At 43.3% G+C, this 21272-nt stretch overlaps 1 long non-coding RNA gene across 1 annotated transcript in view; it reads left to right on the top strand.

The window, feature by feature from the left end:
* The window catches only part of LOC109453069 (uncharacterized), a 283158-nt gene extending 264601 nt beyond the window's left edge, over window positions 1-18557 (top strand). The window contains exons 7-8 of the long non-coding RNA XR_012497234.2: window positions 418-505; window positions 18186-18557. This is a non-coding gene — a long non-coding RNA (uncharacterized LOC109453069). The remainder of the gene's footprint in view (window positions 1-417; window positions 506-18185) is intronic.
* The last annotated feature ends 2715 nt before the right edge of the window (window positions 18558-21272 follow it).

The raw sequence follows: 21272 nt of genomic DNA on the forward strand, positions 1-21272 counted from the left end.
CCCAGAATGACCCTTCAAAGTTGTCCAAAGTTAGGCCCAGGTGGCCAAGTCTTCATACTGCTGCATTAATCAGTCACTGAATGTGAGCTGCTCCAGGTAGGGGTGTGACTGGTGGGGGGGGAGGTGTCCCTCTGCAGCTGAGGGATCACGGAAGGCTGTCTGCTGATAGCACTCCCAGCAGCCGCTGGGGTAATAACTAGTTCTTCATTGAAAGGGGATCTGGATGGTGCAAAACAGTGTGCACCCCAAATATGGAATGGCAATTCTGATGAAATGACAAAAGTAGAGATGAGTACTTTAAAAGACGAGTAGTTGATAAGATATTTTTAAACCCCTGATATTTATTTCTATGACATTTTATGTACATGTTTGAAAGCATTCTCTGGTACAAAAGCTTACTCACATCTTCCATTTTAGGGTCTTCAGGCAGACTGGGAAGCCATAAAGCAAAAGCACTGGATTTGGAGCAAGAGAGGACACTGAATCCAGTTCTGCCACAGTTTAGGTGAGAGTCATTGAGCAAGTTGCTCATGTTTTCTGGGTCTACTTTGTGAAAAGGAAACCATCATACATAATTCACAGATTTGTTGTAGGTCTGCAATTAAGTAATAGACATAAAACAGAGTGTCTGGCACATAGAACTCAAAAACTAGTAAAAAGAACTTTAAAAGGAGCAACAACAATAAATATTGTCTTCCCTAAATTACACACAAAAATACTGAGACCCATACAGGTAAGAGACTCTCCTAAAACCTCATAGTGGGTTATAGGTAGATCTAAGACTATGACGGACTTACTGTGTCCAGTACTATGTAACCCCACACTTTGTCATCTACTTTAGAGCCCATAGAAGTTGAACAACCTCCGAGGGGTCAGGTCAGGTGTTTTGTTTATGGTTAACATTAGAAGGAACCTTAGAGGCAATCTTATTGTAACCTTCATAAATCCAGGGCTCTGTGTGGCTTCGTCTCTACACTGAGTAGACTGTAAATAAGCATGGCTCAGTAGTAATCATGGACAAATTCCCTTTCTTTTTTTCCTTATGTCTCTTGGGAACTTGAATGAAGACCAATTCTCAGCAACACTACTCAGGAAGTCTTTCCTCCCTATTAATTCATTAAATTATAGTACTTTCCCAGAACCACACACACTATGGTTCCAGCAAACCACACACTGTGTGGTTCCAATATTCCCGCAAATACACTGACACTCTCTCAAACTTCAGTCTTCAAGACTTTATTTCCTTTCCTAGCCTTCTCAACTCTTTTTTCCACAGATCAACTCAGTTTTCCTTTCAGTCTCCCTTTCTAGTTCTAGTCTGCCCATTTTCCAGATTCAGCATCCCATAAATCAAGGACCCACATTGGCAAAGATGGAACTTTCTATAGATGAACTGGGTGTGAGGGAGGGGAAGAAGCAGGCTAGGGGCAGGGAAAATATTCAAAGTTGTTAACAACTGATATAGTATTGAAACCCATGGGGGTCAAATATATGGTGATGGAAGGAGAACTAACTCTGGGTGGTGAGCCACAATGTGATATATAGATGATGTATTATAGAATTGTACATTTGAAACCTATATAATTTTATTAACCATTGTTACCCCAATAAATTTAATTAAATCATAAAAAAAAAAGAATCAGAATAAATTGGCCAAAGAATTGTATTAAGTTCTCCGAGGCCTCCTAATGGGCAATGACTTAACTATTTGGTTGCTGAAGGGGAGAAGTCTGAGAAGTCCTGAGGTGGAAGTGGGGGGCAGGGTGGGGGTTGGGGGGGTGGGATGGTGGAGGTAGCAGAGGGACCACTCGAGGGGCTCAGGTCAGCAGCAGTTTATGAATTATTATGAAAATATTTTAGTTTTCATTATTTTAACAACCGGTACTGTCTTACAGGTAAGTTACAAACGGTCTTGTCTGTCTCTTAAGCCTGAGCTCTTATCACCACCTTATGTACCTCCAAAGGCACGCAAGGAGTTTGGCTATGGGAAACCATAGCAAGTTTCTTCTTTTCTATCTCACACGGGCGTTAAGTATACTGAAGAGAATGTGAGAGCTGGAATCAGAAAACCAAGAAACCTTTCAACTGCCCCTCACTAGCTCTGAGAGCTTGGGCAAGCCTCTTACCCTCTGAGTTTCAGTTTCTTCCTTTATTTAAAGAAAATAATTATACCAGTCTCTTGGAAGGCAGTGACAATTAAACATCATTATACAGGTAAAAGCAACTGGTTGCATGCCTGAAATAGAGTGGGTGCTGGGTAAATGCTATCCCCCCTAGTTTCTGTCTCTTGTGATCTTTTTTTCCTAGTTTCCTGTCCCCTAGCCTAATCCCTTGGGTTCATGTCCCTGAACTAAAGACACCAAGGTCAAAAAGAATTACAAAATCCTTTGGAAACATAACAGATCACCAAGATCTGCAAATTCCTGAGCGGAGAAGGTAGTTCTAAAAAAGAAAGTAAAATCCCACGGTCAGTCCTTTTCTGCCCAAGAATGGCAGGCCTTCCTTCTTCTGTAACTATAGCGGAAAGCACTACTCGTCAGCTTCGGGGTCAAGGTTAACTGCTTTAGGAAGATGACTGAAATAGCCAGAGACCTACTCTACTAGTCACACACACACACACACACACACACACACGCACACGCACGCACACACACGCACCCCTCTTTGTTTCTCTGTAAAAGACTCTGTAAGACCTGCTAGCCCAATTCTTTGAAAGCAGAATTAATAACATTTGGAATTTTGATGATTTTGCCCGATTGCTAATATTGCTTGGTGGTCACTGGTATTTTACATCAAGCAGACCAATGGCTGTTTTGTTTCCCCTTCTCACCAAAATGGTTGCTGCTTTGTATCATTCTGACTTCCTTGTTATTAAGAGACCAGGCAAGGATGTTTCCCTACCAATTCAACTTTCCTTATTGATTTATTTAGTCGGTACGCGTCAAGCAAATGCTAGTTTTTAAAAATGGTATTACATGTACAACTGTGGAAAGAGTCTTCATCATTTGAACAAATCCGAGAGAAGGCCACTGTAAAATGTCACTTGTTTATAAAATTTATAAATTTGTGACACCCAGGTATGCAAAATTACTCCATCAGTTAAGTATATTTCCTAATAGAAGTCAATAAGAAACCTGCTTTACTAGCAATCAATAGGAATGTTCTGTAAATAATCACAGACAACTGCCATTTACTGAGTACTTACTATGTGGCACGCCACCCAATGTGAGTGGTGAAGAGGAGTAATGATGGAATGTGACAGAGAAAATCTCACTAGAACACCTTTCAGTGTGCGTCTAGATAGGGCTTTGATAGGCTGCGTGCCTAGGGTGGGGCAGAGCTGAGAGCCCTAACTATTAAACTCCCTTCTAAGGAGGAGCAGCGGGACAACGTCAGCCCTTTGGGTTTGTGGAGTAGGGTGTGCAAGTTTAGATGCAAAATTTGGTATTGAAAAGGGGTGAGAGACAGAGGCTCGTGGGAAAACTTGGAAGTGGGAGAATAGAGCGTCACCTGGTAAACAGACCAGCAAGTTGAGGGTCAGTGCAGAAACTAGATTCAGGAGAAGAAAGACGTCAAGAGGATTCCAAACACTTGTCCTGGGATGTGTAATGTAAATGACCGCCTCTGTCTCCCTGATAACATCTCCAGGAAACTCCATCTTTGGTATGGATGAATTTCTTTGTGAGAGCACAGAGGCGCTGAGACCTGCCTTAAGACTGGTCTGAGGCAAGGGTGGGACCGCAAATACTGACAGCTCACATTTAAGAAATAATAATAAAAATGATAATAGTAACAATAAGCTCCCTCATTGCTGAGCACTCCTTAAAGCTAAGTTCTTTGTAGATCTTGTATCAGTTACTCCTCATTGCTACACCTTAGCTCAGAGAATTATCCCTCAGGATATAACTGAGGACACTATAGCTCAGAGAGGTTAAGGAACTTGCTGAGAATGTTCAGCAGTCCATGGAAAAGCTGGGCTGAGAACCAGGTCTGTCTGACTCCAAAGTCGGTCCGTCTCCAGCCATTACTGTGCTGCCTCTTCAAAAGTAGAGGTAAAGGGCTGCCATCTGAATCAGGCAGTAGCTTTATCAGGATACATCTTCCATGTGGGACAGTCAGTGTGTTTGACCATTTCCATTCCTGGCTCCCAGGTCTCTGGTGTCCCAGAAGAGCCTATTGATTTCCAGGTTCCTTCTTCATAGGGTACTTGGGAGGATTAAATAAGTTCAGACATGTTTTAAAAAATGCTTAAAGCATTGCCTGACATTGGAGGTGCTCAATAAATGTTATTCATTATTAGGAAGACCTTTATATGTGGGCGTTTTTCATTTAATTCTCACAAACATATAGTGGATGCTATTACCCCCATTTTACAGACAATAAAACTGAGGTTCAAATAGGTTAATTTGCCCAGGTTCACACCAAAGAGTAAATTATAGAGCATGAATTCAAGCCCCCAGTTGAGGGACTACAGATTTGTCACTACATCTACTGTCTTCAGCTCCCTCCCTCTGACTCTAGCTCCCAAAGATTCTGGATTTGGGAAACGACAGGCCCCACACTGGTTCGAAGTCTGAAGTCCACTTACAACTCAAGCATTCATGCTGAATCACAGCACACACTGTGTGGACTTCCTAGATTCTGCTCCTCTCTGTATTGCAAGGGGCCAGAGATGGAAGCTGGCAAGTCTGGCTTCTGTAACATCCCATGTTCTGGCGTGGATGTGAGCATGCAATGTTTAGTCTATTGTTGGTTTCCAGCAAGTCTGGATTTCAAGCCCTTTTCCTGGAGGATTATGACTTAGGAATCCAGAACAAATGGCTTTTCCAAAGCACTCCTGGTCATGTCTTCTGCGTTTATTCATGCTAAGATGTTTTATCATGTTACCTATCCCAACTGATACAACCAAAAATGTCAAATATCATGGTGGCAGGGATTAAGTGACAGGCAACTCAGAGGTGCTGTGTGCAGAGGCATGTGAAGCCCATGCTCACTCCCCAAAAATGTCTTTTGAAATTGAGACCTGTTCGCAGTGACCACATTGAACGTTCACGACTATTCATGACAGTTACAGCTATTCTAAATTTTGACAAGGGCATTTGGAAGTACATAGTGATGGAGTCTGGAGTCCAGCCATTGACTCTAAGGAGACGAATCCCAGCTCCATTACTTACTAGATGTGTGACCTGAGGCAAATAACTTCATTTGTCAAGGACTTGGTAGCCTCATCTATAAAAGGGAAATAATAATAGCTTTACTATATTTCATAAGGCTATTGTGAGGCTTAATGAGCAAGTACATATACAATGCTTAGACGTGCTTAGACACGTGGTAATAGCTCACTACTGATTGGCTTCTATTATTCGGAGCCCATACCTCACAATTCTTTGAGGGATGTAATCATTTGGGTAAAGGCGATTGGTATAATGCTTGGCCCAGAACACGCACACGCTCCATACTATTCGTCATCAGTACCACTGCTGTTGTTACTGTTGACGTTTTCATTACTGTGCCTGGAGTATTTTACCTTTTATTCACTTGTTTGTTCATTCACAAACCTGAAGTCGGATGCTGTTCTCCACACTGGAATGAGTCAGGCACCATCCCTGGTGTCTGGAAGGTCACAAAATCATGGGGGAGGCTAGCTGGTGAAGAGAAGCGTTTTAGCCATGGGATGAGATGTACTGGAGCCAGTCAAGGGGAGATTGGTGGAAGCAGGAACTTCTGGACCGGGAGTAGAGAGCAGGAAAATCTCCATGGAAGAAGGCACTGAGCTGAGGGTTGAGGGAAGTGTGGGTGTTCACTGGAGAGTCCAGGGGAGAGGGATGTGACTCCGGGCAGGCAGCCTTGAGATATGAAGCCGCAAATGTTGAATTTGGCCAAGTGCAGAGGGTTTAGGATGGCTTATGCACGGGGACAAAAACATGGGAAAGGAGTTGAGTGAAGGAAGAGCTGGCTAAGGCAGAAGGGTGGAGGGCCTTCTCTGCATAGTAAGGGTGTGGGCTCCATCCCATTTGGAAGTGGAGAGACACACGTGGCCTGTTGGAGAAGTAGGAAGGTCTGTGGAGCTGGAGATTCAGAGGGGGAGGGGCAAGACTGAAGGGAGAGGCATAGGAAATAAGACTGGAGAAAGAGGCAGGGCCTGATCGCCAGTGTAATAAGCCCCCCATTTCCTTGCTCACCACCCCTATTCTAGGGCTCTGCCTACCTTGAGCACGTCCTGAAGGCCACTGTCGCACAGATTGAACCCAGAGGAGTCCTCAAATGTCCCTCACAGTGGCAAGCCTCCATGGCTCCATGTTAGTAGCTGCAGGTGTCACTCCCATGGCCACAGGTTCTCTGGCTTCAGGGCCCCTTACGTCACTATGTATCTGACCTCCCCCCTTTACCATCACTCTTCGTCCTCCTAAATTTAATTTTTTTAAAATTAAGGTCCTAGGGCCTGTGATCTGACAAGAAACAAGCATTGCTTTAAAGGTTTTGTTTTTCACTCTTAGGATGAAAAAAGGAAAAGAGACTTCCCACCCCCATCTTTTTATTTGGAAAATTTTCAATTTACAGAAAAGTTGCAAGAATAATACACTGGAGCATATGCCCTGTGAGCAGCTCCACTAAGTGTTCACATCTGGCAACATTTGCTTCCTTTCTCTCTTTTCTCTCTCTGTCTCTCTTTCTCTGTGTGTGTATTTATCCACTTTAAGTTTTTGCTGAACCATTTCAATATTAGTTGCAGACATCATGATAGTTGGCCCCAGAGTATTTTGGCGTGGCTCTCTAAAGAGCACGGGAATGGGAATATTCTTCTATATAATCACAATTTTCATAGTTAAGAAACTTACATTGGTAATATACAATATATATTATATATTAATGTAATATACTATAAATATTATACTATCATATAACATGAAATCTATATTCAAATTTCCCCATTTGTCCCAACACTGTCCTTTATACCTGTCCTGTTTTGTTTATCCAAGATCCAATCATAGACCATGCATTTTAACTAATATGTTTTTTCATTTCCTTTCATCTAGAATAATTCCCCAGCATTTTTTTTTTTTTTTTAAGTTTTTCATGCCAGTGAAATGTTTGAAGAGTCTAGGCCAGTTGTTGTGCAGAATATTCCTCAGTTTGACTTTGTTTGATTATTGCTTCTTAATGATGTTCAGGTTAGCAAGTTTTGTCATGACTAATACACAGATGAGGTTGAATCCTTCTCAGTACCACGTATCAGGGGTCACAGGATGTCCCATCGTTGGTAACATTACCTTTGATCACCCGGCTAGATGGAGTCCACCAGCTCTCTCCACTGTGGAGGTAGCTCTATGCCTTTGCAGTTGATAAATAACCTTGGCAGTGGCACTTTGGGACCGTGACTATCCTGTTCCCCAACGTTTTTCCCCTGAACAGTTTTCGCATCCATTGATGTTTCTTGTCTGAATCCATTATTACGGTGGTTATAAAATGGTCATTTTCTATCTTAGCTTTCCTGCTACATTTCTTATTTGATGCTATTTAGTAAGGAAGAGCTTTCTTTCCTTGCCACCCACCTCCAGGACATATCCACTTCTGACATTCTTGGTGCTTGGGTTACACGGTCCAAGATTCAAATTCCATTCAAATTCAAACTCCAGTTGGTCCAGCCTAGGGGAAGGTGATGCAAGTTAATTCTCAGTCCCACTAAGCCCGGGAAAGGGGTCATTCCTCAAAGAAAACTTGAGGTATAATCATTAAAACTGGAAGCCAGGTAGGCAAAAGCAGCAGATACCCATTATAGCAAGAAGTAAATATTGGTAGGACTACTTTCCATCACTGCATGAGATATTCTAGTCCCCAAAATAGCAGTGGTTTAACAACAATAGGAAAAAAAAAATCTTACATCTAAATATTAGTAAGCTGTTCAGGATGGTTCAGGGCTCATAGTGGCCCAGACTCCTAGCACGGGCTGCATTGTGTGTGGCTTTCATTCCCAGGGTTACCTCTTGGTCCCCGATAACTCCTGTAGCTCGACTTTTCACCACTGTCTTCCAACCAAAGGCAGGGAAAAAAAAAAAAAAAAGTAGAAGAAAGTTGTACTTCTGCCCTTTAAGGATATTACTGGAAGTTGGACATACCATTTCTGCTGGCTTTCCACCAGACAGAGCTGAGTCACATGGCCATACCTACACACTGGGGAAATGTGGTCTTTATTCCAGACAGCCTTTTTCCCAGCTAAGGATTGGGGGTGGGGGTTCTATTAGTATGGAGGAAGGGGAAACCAAACTGAGAATGATTGGCACTGTCTTCCACAGATTCCACAGGTACTTGCTCATTTTAAAAGGGAGAACAAACAAAGCTCAGTGAAATTGAACAACCTGGTAAAGGTCACGTAGACAGTAAATTATTGTGTCTATTTGATTCCAAACAATGCTATGCTAGAGTGATTCTGATTTTGTCTCATCTGATCCTCATTCTAACTCTCCGTGTCAATACAGTTGTGCTAGATGGCCTTCTTTGTGGAGCGAGTTGCAGCCGCATGACACAATGACTCTAGTGATATCAGGTCTTTCTTAGAAATGTGCTGTTCATTTCTGGCCAATGTTCCCTAGACAACCAGCATAGACAGTTGAAGTCCTGATATGTACGTGACAGTGACAAGAGATGCAGATGGAAAATAGAATGACAGTGGGTGTGTGTTGGAATGTACCCCAGCCTGAGAGCCTGGATACCGAGTTTCTAGTCCCAGCTCCATCACTCACTGATTGTGCGATCCTGGTCGGATCAGGACCCACTGGTCCTCAGTTCCCTCCTCCGTGTGTTCCCTCCAGCTCTGATGCTTTCTTATTTTAGGTAATATCTGCTTGCATGATGACTCAAACTGGGATCTGTATTATAAAAGTATTGAAAGCCTCCACTTCCCTATGTGGTACAATTTTAGCATCTGTTGAATTGCAAGGCCTGGCTTGCTAATTGGGTTTGCATTTTGCTTTTGTAAAATCTTGTGTGATTAATGGGAACTATTCGTTACCGAGAAGCACTATGATTGCAGGAATCGTGTTTGATTTTCTCACTGTCATATTCCTCGCAACTGTCACAGCTCCTGGTACATGGTGAGATCTACAATATTGACCGACTTATTGACTGACCTAGACAATGTCCTTGCTAGACAGGTGTGACACAAATTATTCCTTTCCTCCCCCTCCTCCAGAGTAAGCATGAGCCTCAAAGGAAAGAGTAAGGAAACTAGGATTTACACAGGACTTAGTTTGTAATCTACCTCATTTACTATTTACAGTAACTCTTCAAGGAAACTATTATAATCCCCTTTTTTTATGGATGAAAAATCTGATAGTCAGAAGGATAAAGTAACTTGTTTAAGATGACATAATTTCTAGTAAGAAATGCTCAGAAATTATACAAAGAAAACTACAGATCGCACCTGAACGCTATAAAAGTAGACCTGAACAGCACTTATGCCACTTGCTATTACTGCTCAAAGCAATTCACAAGGCCATCCCAAATTCAAGGGGAGAAGAAATAGATTCCACCTTTTGCTGGAGGAGCAGCAAATAATTTGTGGCCATAAAAATCTCCCTCAAGTATGCGCATTTCCATGAATGGATGTGGAGTGACTTCCAGGAAAAAAAAAAGCAAAGTGCAAAAGTATATACAGAGCATTACCTTTTGTGTAAGAAAGAAGAAATAAGAAAACACAAATGTATCTATCTGTTTACCTTTGCAAAAAGAAATACAGGAATGATAAACTAGAAAGCAATAAAATTGGTTACCCACAAGGGGTTGAGGGAATGAGGTGGAAAGGATTAGAGAGGAAGAACGCATCTCTGCATAGTTTTGACTTTGGAAGCATGTTAATGTTCTAAATATTCAAAAAAATTCAATCAACAAGGAAAAATGTAACATTGAATACAGAAATAAATGAAGCCCATAATTTCTCCAGATACTCTATATAAGACATTGGCGCAATTGAAAAAATTGGAATGCAGACTGTATATAAAAGTATTCTATGAATTTTAGAGTTCCTGACACTACACTGAGGTTATATAAGAAAATATCCTTGTTCTTAGGTAACACACATGAAAGTACTAAGAGGCATAATGTATGGGGCATGATATATACAATCTACTTTCAAATGGTTCCAAAAAACAAATTGTGTATTAATATATAACATTAAAGTGTCCCAAAAAGCTTAGTGCAGTTTTAAGGCTTTAATAACTTGAGCAGTATAACTACTACAAACTTAAAAACAGTATCATTTTAAAGTGTACTTATAGTTCTTTTGTATTTATTTAGTTTTGTGACTTGTGAATAACTTTTTATTCAAATTTTTTGTTTAAGAATGTAATTTTGTGTGTGTGGATTAACATTTGTCCTCTTTAGTCAGAAGGACTGACTGAAACAAAAAAATGGAAAGAGAAAGAAAATGAGATACAAAATGTGGCAAAATGTGAAAAATTGGTGAACCTGAGCAAAGGGTACCCAGGAGTTTCCTGTACTAGTCCTGAAACAGTTCTGTTAGTTTAGAATTATTTCAAAATAAAATTAAAAAGAAAATAAAAATTATCCAGTTGGTAAGTGAATAAGGGATCCATATTTGGTTCCTAGGGTTGTCTGATAGCAAAGCTCAAGTGTCTTCTTCCTCATGGCCCTGTATTTCATTTTAAGTAGGAGGGATGGAGTCACACTGACCTGTGCTCACTCTCAAATCATTGGGCCCCATCAGAATCGTGGGCAACACTGGCCAGGACTGGGCAGTCAGCCTGCAGCCTTGGAGCAGAGCAGGGGAAAAGGCTCCCACTGCCCTTGGCTTTGAGGGACTCACTCTCTAATCCACTGAGCTAACCAACTCCAGACCTTTCCCTACAGAGAACTGTGTAATAGCCATGTAAAAGCGATGAAGGGGATTGCTTTGGAAACTTGTGTAAATAACTCTTTTGGCAGGAGAAAGATTGCCAACACCTGCTTTTTGTTTTCTGGTATTTATTAGAGCCACCCTGTGAGGGACCTCTACGCTTCCTGGATCTTATTCATTTATCTGAGTTCATTCTTGGTTCAGGGTCTGCACTGTTGGGGGTGTAGAAAGAGTTGGCAAGGATCAGAAGTGGGTCACCGACTCTGGGTTTTCAGTAGAGTGTGGTTCAGATGTCCCCAGCTAGACAATAGTGATCAGAAAGCCAAATCTGATTGTTCCATGCTTTTCCTAACCCATTACTTCCTATTCCCCTCTCCTCACAGTCATTTATTAATGTATCCACCCAGCTATCTATCCATCCACCCACCCATGACCCAGTGATAATAATTAGGCCCAAACCATGATAGGCATTGTACTAGATGCTGGGAATAGAGTGATGAATAAGACTGGTCCTTGCCTCCAGGAAGAAAAAGGGACAAACAACTGAATACAGCATGGTCAGTGCTGTGGTAGTCATAGATACAGGGTACCCGAGCAGAGGGGCCCCTCGCCGAGCCTGGTGAGGGAAGTCTTTGAGTCTGGAAAATGGTGGGAATGGTGTGTTAGGCAGAAGAATAGCACGAGCAAAGCCAGAGTAACCTAAACTCTTGCTACTCAAAAGTGTGGTCCATTGATATGCAGATGCGGCATCACCTAGGGTTCATTAGAAATGCAGACTCTGGCCCCACCCCTGAATCAGGTTCTGTATATTGACAAGATCCTGTTCACATGAATATTTAGGAAGCACTAATCTAAATGCCGTTTCTTGGGGAAATTGCCCGTGGTTTCTCGGTGTTGTGCTCTGAGTTGAGAACTCCCCTTTCTTTATTGCGGACTAAAAGATTCAGCTCTGGGCTCTCCTTCCGCTCCCTGACTTGTTTCAAACACCGACATCTCCTTCTTAAGGTTTCTGGGAAATGAGAGCCTTCCTCTGGAAGAGTTGCTATGTCTAGTTTTCTTCGAGCTATATCCCTGTCTGTACTTTTTGACCTAGTAATTCCACTCTGAGGACATTTGCCCAAAGGGGAAAAAAAAAAAAATCCAAAAGAAAATAATCATTTATACTCAGATGTTAGATGTTTACATCCATGTCATCTTCAATCATAAACAGTCCGAGGAAAAACAACCCAAATGCCCAGCCACGGCACAGGCGTGGGGCAGGGAGCTGCTTTTCCCTAAGTGCACTCGAGGACAGCCAGGCTGCCTCCAGGGACAAGTCAGGATGTCATGGAAAGTGTCCTGGCTGGGAAGTCAGGACACCTGGGTCTACTTTTACTTCCATCCCTCTAGACTGGCTCCCCCTGGGTGAGCCCATTTCGTCTGAGGGCTTCGGGTGCTTCTGTGATCTCTAAGCTTTGGCATGCAATCTGTGCTCCTTCGCTCCTTGGTGCCCCAACCCAAATCCTCCCCGCATGCGCCCGCCTTCCACACAGAGCAGAGAGGCTCAGAACACGAAGACCCTGGGGGCTCAGTGTGGAAGCGAAGATTCAAGCAGAGCCCACAGTAACTACTGCAGGAAGGGAGAGAAAAAACAACATGTATTGAACTCGGTGCAGACTCTGTGACACTCATAATGGCTAATGTTGACTCAGTGCTTGCTGTTTGCCAGACCCTGTGTTAAGTGCTTTCTGTGAATTAACTCACTTAATCCTCACATCAACACTATACAGTAGGAGTGATTATTCCCCCATTTTCCAGATAAGGTTTAGGAACACGTCCAAAATCACTCTGCTAGAGGTGGCAGGAGCAGGATTCAAACCCTCGTCGTTTGACTCCAGGACTCACACACTTAAGTGCTAACCCCATGGTGACCCCCCCACCCCAGGTCAGCGGCATAAGCACCACCTGGCACACTGTTAGGAAGGCAATGCTGTCCAGACCCACTGAGTCAGAAGCTTGGGGACAGGCCCAGCAATCTCGGTTTTAAAAGCTCCCTGACTCAGGTGATTCAGATGCCTGATAAATTACTTGAAGCGCCGTTCTAGCTACATGTCGCTTTTAGTATTTATAATAATCCCTAGAAGTAGGTCTAAGGAATACCATTATATCCCCAAGGCAGTGGACGCTCCAAAGGGTCACATGGTCAGTCAGATAACCAGAAAATGCCGGAGTCCGGATTTGAACCCAAGTCCACTGATACCTGCACACCAGCTCTTTCCAGTATACCATGTACGTCTGCCAAAGTTTACCAGAAGTAGAAAAGAGGAAGGAGGAGAGGAAGGCACTGGCCTGATGTGAGTGGGGACTAGGAGGAGGGTAGGGAAAGAGGATGCCTGTGGGGAAATTAACTAAACCATCTCCCTTTGGCCATTGTGCCCCTGGGATGGTGGTGGCCTTGGTTCTGCCTGGTTGGCCAACCTCATGTTTGCTAGGCTGCTGATTTTCCTGGGCCCCACAGCACAGGGCCTATTTTTAGCTCAGCCCTGATGGGACATGTTTGCTGGGTGTTGCCAAATCACAAGAACAATCACACCCTGGTAGCAGGCGGGCTCTGCTTGGCTCACAGACCATGCAAGGCTGCCTGGGCACGCACGCAGCCTCCACCCAGATGCTGGTCCCACCTGGACCAGCCCTAGGTGGGAGAAAGAGATTGCAGGGGCATTCAGGCCATTGCACATCCTTTCTCTGGCCACAGGACGCTGTGGCTGAGCAGGCGATCCAAAGTCAGAAGCCCAGACGGGCACTGTGACTTATCCCTGGTCACCGAGCCAATGGGTGGTAAGGTGGAAATCGGGACCCACGCTTCCTGACTCCTTTATCCCTGCAATGCTGACAATCTTTGAGTTCTCCAATGTGTTTGTGTATTTGTGTTCTGTCTGCTTCTGCTAACAACAAAAACAACAACAAATCAGCCAAGGAATGCCAATGCCCATTCTAACAGATGGAGCTTCCCAGGAGGCAGTTTACTAAGGGAGACAGCAAACCAGAGACCCCATGAGGCGATTCTATGGACAGCAACAGCAATCCAGTGAAACTGGTAAAAACAGACAAAATTGTGGCTCCTGGTCACAATTGTAGGTGGTATTTTAATGATAATTCCCCCCCAAAAAAAATGTTAAAAGTTTCTTCCCCTTTATTATCTAATACCTCATCATAACTTACCTGAGAAGGAAGAAGAGCCAGAGATGTTTTATTATTATTAATTATAAAATGCTAGTAATGATAATAACTGCTATATTTGGTGTCAGGCTCTGTGATTTGCATTCATTAGGTCATTTAAGCCTCACAATAACCTCACGAAGTGGGTAACATCAGCCTCATTTAACAAACAGAGACAGAAAGGCTCAGAAAATGTCAGTTGCTCAAGACACAGCTAGTAAGTGTCAGAGCCAGGCCTCATGACGCCCAAGTATGTCAGCTCACCCACATGGCACCCTCCCTCTCGAACAGAAGACACTAGTTGGAAAGCAGTGGACAAACAGATGGACAAACAGACGTGAGAGCTGCCTTCACGTACCAAAAGGGATTTTTAGTAGAATGAGGAATAAGCAAGACCTGTTTCCTAGCCGAACCAGAGTTTTTGGGTGGACGTCACCAGGCAGCAAATATGAGTCAGTGTAAGAAATGAGCATTGTGACTCACAGAGCAGCCTCAGATGTAGCCTCCAACTCTGGAGACGGGCAAGCAGAAGTTGAAGACAATTCATCTAGGATGGAGTGGAAAGAGGACTGGACTGGACAGTCCCCAAGATGCCTTCCAGCTCCGAGATTATGTAGTGTGTGAGCACGTTAGCATCTGCACGGTACATCACACTCAACACTTCTCCACACCCCACAGACCACCCAGCACAGGCCTGCCTCGGCAATGGTGAGAAAATGTTTGCTGGGGCATGGCTTCCCCAGAGATGTACTCAACTTCCTCTGCAAGGGCCTCTGAATGAGCCTTCAAGGAGTAGCTCCCTCTTTGCCACACTAGTAGGTCTCAACTGTAGCAAATGGTGACCTAGAATAATTTTTATTTTCCAGGCTCTCCAGCCCCTAAGTATGGCAGTGTGACTAAGATCTGTTAATTAGAAGTAAGCAGAAGTGGAGTGTGCAAATTCCAGGAAGCGTCCTCTTCTCCCATTCTCTGGCCTGAGAAACAGATCTGATGATGAAAGCTGGAGCAGCCATCTTGAATCATGAGGTGGAAGCCATGAGCTGAGAATGGCAGAGCAGTAAGATAGCAAGAGCCTGGGTCTGACAATCAGGGAGCACACCTACAAGGCCTGTGCTGCCTACACTGACAGGAGAGAAAAAGAAGTGTACTGTTATTTGGGGGTTTCAGTTACTTCCAGCACAGTCCAATTTTAATTGTTACATAGTTGAAAAAATTCAAAATTCAAAAACACCCACATGAGGAAATGATTGTGAAAGAAAATCTGAAAAGACTGTTGAGATGTAAATAACTATAGAAGAAGAGAAGGAAAGGGGAAAAAAACGGGGAGAGGAGGAAGAAGGAGGAGGAAGAGGCGGAGGAGGAGGAGGAGGGAGAGGAGGAGGGAGAGGAGGGAGAAGAGGAGGAGGAGGTGGAGGAGGAGGGAGGGGAGGAGGAGGAGGGGGAGGAGGGGGAGGAGGAGGTGAGGGAGGAGGAGGGAGTGGAGGAGGAGGAGGAGGAGGGGGAGGAGGAGGTGAGGGAGGAGGAGGGAGTGGAGGAGGAGGCGGAGGAGGAGGGAGGGGAGGAGGAGGAGGAGGAGGAGGTGAGGGAGGAGGAGGGAGAAGAGGAGGAGGAGGAGGAGGAGGGGGGAGGAGGAGGGAGTGGAGGGGGAGGAGGGGGAGGAGAAGGTGAGGGAGGAGGAGGGAGTGGAGGAGGAGGGAGGAGGAGGAGGGAGAGGAGGAGGAGGGGGAGGACGAGGAGGAGGAGGACGAGGAGGAGGAGGGGGGAGGAGGAGGTGAGGGAGGAGGAGGGAGTGGAGGAGGAGGAGGGGGAGGAGGAGGGAGTGGAGGAGGAGGAGGGGGAGGAGGAGGAGGTCCTCATTGACCTGGGAGACTGGTCCAACAGGAGAAGCTTGGATGGGAGATCTCAAGATCTTAAGAGATGTGAGGCATCTATTCTCGGGTCCTCAGTGCTGGTGAGACCCTTCTCAAGGAGCTGGGTTTTCTAAGAGTCCCATTCTGTGAGTCCCATTTGGATTAATGCAAAGTTTCAGAAGAGAAGGGCAACCTGGGAGGAGGACAAAGACTCCACCCTCTGGAAAAATTCACTGAGCTAGGGTATCAAGTCTGAGGAAAGGAAGTTCAGAGAGCTTGGGTCCTGGTGTCCCATTTTCGATGGGCTGTCATGGGAACACAAATGAGTAAAGTTGGCCAGCTGCAAGAGACAGTAGGGAGTGATGAGAATATACACAGAGGCAGCTGAGTATAACTGACTATTACATGTAGGGATCCAGGTCCAGACCATCCAGCTTGTCTAGAGAAGATACAAATCTGGGTTTTCTTGTGGAGTCTCACAATTTTTAGGTTAGGAAACTTACTCAAATATTTTCATAGCTCTGTACCAACCAACACTATGCAGACCAAAGAAAACATATCTCTGGAAAAGGAGAGGGTCACAGAGCTAACAGTTTACAGTCTTTAGGGGAGATGATCTCTATGGTTATAAAATGGTCCATAAATCTGGGGTTGGTTGACTCAAATGGTGGGTCTTTCTAGTGCCCATTATTATTGTTCCCGTCAGCCAATGCAGAAAGGCTGAGAACACAAGGGAGCTGGAGTCAGACAGATCTGGGTTCAAATCCCAGCTCTGCCACTTTATCGTTCTGTGACCTTGGATAGGTTACTTAACTTTTGACCTCAGGTTTTTCAGCTTGAACTAGTAGGTGAATTTATTAAGTTTACAGGTGCTTTACTTATTAACCTCTTTAGTCCTCTAAACAATCCCATAAAGAGGGGGAAAAAAGTACCATTACCTCTATTTCACAGCTGAGAAGACTGAGGCAGAGAATAATTATGGTGCTAGTAAATAGGAAGCTGAGATGCAAACTCAGATGTGCTGTCTCCAGGGGCTGTGACCTAGACAATTTAGTGTACATACTGGCTGGAATCTGAGAAATGTGGATAGTAGTGGGAGTGACTCCCAGGATTTTTATGAGAAAAATGAGGATGTATGTAAGATAATTAGCCCAGTGCCTACATACACTAACAATACAATAAAAGGTGCTTGTCATTATTATTATTAATAATTTCCAATTTTCATCCATAGTTCTCCTCCTTTCCTCTCTCTCTCTCTCTCTCTCTCTCTCTCTCTCTCTCTCTCTCTCTCTCTCTCTCTCTCTCTCTCCTCTATTCTCATTCTCACTATTATAATAAGAATTATTGCAACATCCAGCTCCAGACAAACCCCTTCTTTATTTGCCTTCAAACCATGGCTTATTTCTATTTACCTTTCTGTTCCCTGCAATCCCTCCCTAGTCTCTCCCCTACCTTTTTTGTTTAATCCTAGGGATTATTATCAGGTAAATCTATCATTAGGTAATGTTTTAATAACACGTTTCTTATCAGATAGTGGATATTACGTATTCCCTATATCCAGCCATGCTTTATGGTAGATATTACCTTACAAAGGAAATTCATGACTCACAATTAACTGAACAGCCGACTGGGAAGCCAGGGAGTTCTCATATGAAAATTATTATTGTTTGATTGACTTTTAACCCACCCACTGCCTGAGGGTCCTTTGAGTCATGCTGTACATATGTAGTGTGCAAACTGGCAGGGGCTGATTGGCTGGGGATGAAGTCAGGGTTATTTAATATCCTATATTTATAATATCTACTTACAAGGGAAAGAGCTCCTCTGTTTTATGCAATTACGTGTAATCAGGAATTTGCTGGCAACACACACACTCACACAGACAATGGGTTCCACACCTCACCTGCCCCAGCAAGCCAAGAGAGATACCTCCCAGTGCCTTCCGTCCATCCCAGGTGTGAGATGTATGGAAGGTGCTCAGATTGGGCGATTGTTCACGCCTGGCTTGGAACCTGGCACTGCCACTTACTTGCTATCTAAATTTAGACAGATAAACTCTCTGAGCTTCAGTTTTACCCCCATGGAGATATCATGAGGATTAAATCAGATAAAGTGCCTGGCACACAGTAAAGTGCTCAAAATATGGCACTGCTGAGGGGCCATAGATGAATGGGAGACTCGGGGAAATTCTGCTCCCAGACAATGGTGGCTAAATTTTTGAGATCATGACTGGAGACGTACAAGACTCATTTTAGAACCATCAGTTCTCTGGTTTGTATTAATAGGTCTGGAAACCGTGCCTCCTCCACACAACAAAGCTGAAATCGAGGTTACCTGTCCTGGAGCAATTACTGCATGTCAGGGACTAGGACAGGTAAGTGCAGGGCCATTTAGAGAACAGCATCATAGCATCCCTTGCCACCATGGAGCTCACAAGTAACCAAGATTCTCGAAGTTAGGTGTCATCTCCAGACCACCTGTCTGAGTCACCTTGATTCCTGGGCCTGGACCGCAGACTTATTGAATCACAATTCCTGGAGGAGAGGGCTCAGGTCATGCATTTTCACCAGTTCTTCTGATTAATCTCTTTTTCATTAAGTTTATAGATGTGATATTGGCTAATAAAATTACGTACATTTCAGGTGTACAACTTTATAATACAGCGTCTGCATATTGTATTGTGTGCTCGCCACCCAAAGTCTAGTCTCCTTCTGTCACCTTGTGTTTGACCTCCTTTACCCTCTTAGACCTCCTCCTAACCCCCTTCCCATCTGATTGCCACCATTCTGTTGTCTGTATCCATAAGTTTGGTTTATTTGTTTGTTCTATTAGCTCATTTGTTGCTTTTTGTTTTATATCTCACATATGAGTGAAATCACATGGTTCTTGTCCTTTTCAGTCTGACTTACTTCACGTAACATAATACTCTCATGTTGTCACAAATGGCAGTATTTCATCTTTTTAATGGCTGAGTAGTAGTCCATTGTGTATATATACCACATCTTCTTTATCCAATTATCCATCAAAGTACACTTGAGTGTTTCCATGTCTTGGCTATTGTGAATATGTTGTAATGAACATAGGGGTACATACATCTTTATGCATAAATATTTTCAAACTTTTTGAGTAGACCCCCAAAGAGGAATTGCTGAATCACATACTTGCCAGCAGTTAGTGGCGTCCAAGATTTATTGTGCAAACTGACTATACATTCCTTCATTCAACAAGTATTTGCTGAGGGTATTTCTGTGCAAGGCAGTGTGCTAAATGCGCTATGTGCATTGTTTCGTTTAATCTCTCAACAGAGCTATATGGTAGGTGCTGCCAACTTTATTTTTCTAGTCAGAGAACTAAGGAAAATGCACACTTAACATGACTAGATATGTTAAGTATCATGACAAAAGTACAGAAAATGTGCTTTGGAAATCCCCCCAAAAGAAGCCATATCTAATTAAGAGAGGTGCAAGGGAGGCTCTAAAAAAGGGCCAGATCAAAGGTCATTCCAGCATAGTTTTGGGTTCCTTTGGGGATGGGCAAGTCACTAAGGCGTGAAGAAGACAGCTTCCCACAGCCCTCCTGGTTACAAGGTGTGGGAAAGTAGGTGAGCCACTTCTCATGGAGAGTTACGTGTCAATAAGCCCTTTGCATGATTCTCAGAAACAACTGATAGCTTAACAAATAGTATATGCACCAAGAAGGAAGTATTGACTTTTGCTATTGGATTATGAGGGAATGTGAGGTGCTTTTAAAACAAATCATCATTCTTCAACTGTTTTGAGTTAATGATATTCACTGTCTCTAAGTAAACTAAGTCCGTGTGGTATTTGTTTTTACAGAGCTCTGAAGGTGAGGCTTATCAGGTAGATAGGATGAAAAAGACAGAGAGAAAGAATATTCCATGTTGGCGAGGGTGTGGTGAAATGGACCTCCTCAGAAATTGCTGAAATTGGTGGGAGTGTAAATTGTTACACCCTTTCTGAGGGTTATTTGGCAATATATATTAAGAACTTGAATGAATGTTCATACCCTTGAACTTTATAATTCCCACTTTTGGAAACTCTCCTAATGAAATAAGCAGAAATTTTGGATCTAGATTTATAAATCAGAATGCTGTCCCTCACAGTGTTATTATTTTTTTTTTTAAAGGATACTAAATCAGAAACAGTTGAAACATTCGGCAATAGAGATTGGTTAGGTCAATTATCACAAAGTCACATGACAGTTGTGAAATAAAATGTAAACCCCATCACGTAGTAGACACTCAGCAAATACCCGTTGAATGACTAAAATACCGTAGTTAGGAAGGAGAGCTTTGAAGGTGGACCTCCTGGCCCTCACTTGCTGTTGTGAAAACTTGGCCTCAGTATCCTCATCTGCAAGACGAAGGTGAACATAGAATCTTTTACGTGTTAAGGATTAAAAGCCATAATAAATATAAAAGGTGGCACGAACATAAAAGCACTACATGAATGTTAGCCGCTGCTATTAATCCGTGCAAATTATAAGGGGACATCCCCATGATTAATAAAAACTAGCACCTCGGCTATAATCAGTGAGATTCAAAATTTGTAACAGGAAAGTACAAATATAGTATTTATATTTAAAAGACAAAAAAGATGGTCACTAAGAGAGGTGACCTCCGGAACATTTCATGAGCAGAGGAACAAAATGCCCGCCCCTGGAAGACTTGTAGCTAAAGACTGAGTTGAATACATGCATACCTCAGTCTCTGCATTCACAGCCACGAAGGAATCAGAGTAATTCAGCAGGATCTGGGAAGAGGGGGAGGGGATTAGAATGGTGCTGTAATCAATTATTAGAATGACAAACAGAGGGGCTTTGAAAACTTTACTTACATCCAGCCACATGTTTAGTGTTGATTCCTGATCTTCGTCTGCTTGCTGATAAGAAGCCCCAAATGAAATTTAGTTCTTGGCGTACTTCTAGAATTTCCAGAGAACATCTGTGAAGCTCAGGGAAAGTTCTATCATTTGCTGTTGCAAGGTTTTCCCTGAAGCCCTTCTTTGGCTTTAGACAAAGCACAAGCCCAGGTCAGTTTTCCAGAACTTTGTCTAACAACTTCAGTTAGATCTTGCCAGCCTAACAATCCTAAAAGGTAATTCATGTTTTCAGAGCTTGCCGTAAAATCTCCTGTTGGCATGGGCAGCCCACAATAATCTGTGGTTAAGAGCAGTGATAATTGTTTGGGGTAACTTTGTGCCTTAAGGAGCTACCAACAGATGTCATATTATGGAATTTTAAGATGTTCCCAGGCCACCAGCCTTAAATACAATCTGTGAATCCAAAGGAAAGCCTATGACACAACAGCATTTTTGTGATTCCACCACTATGCAGTACTGTTAGGCTGGTGG

This window comes from Rhinolophus sinicus, chromosome 14 (assembly GCF_057876585.1).
Source record: "Rhinolophus sinicus isolate RSI-liver-muscle chromosome 14, RSI-T2T, whole genome shotgun sequence".
Lineage (NCBI taxonomy): Eukaryota > Metazoa > Chordata > Mammalia > Chiroptera > Rhinolophidae > Rhinolophus > Rhinolophus sinicus.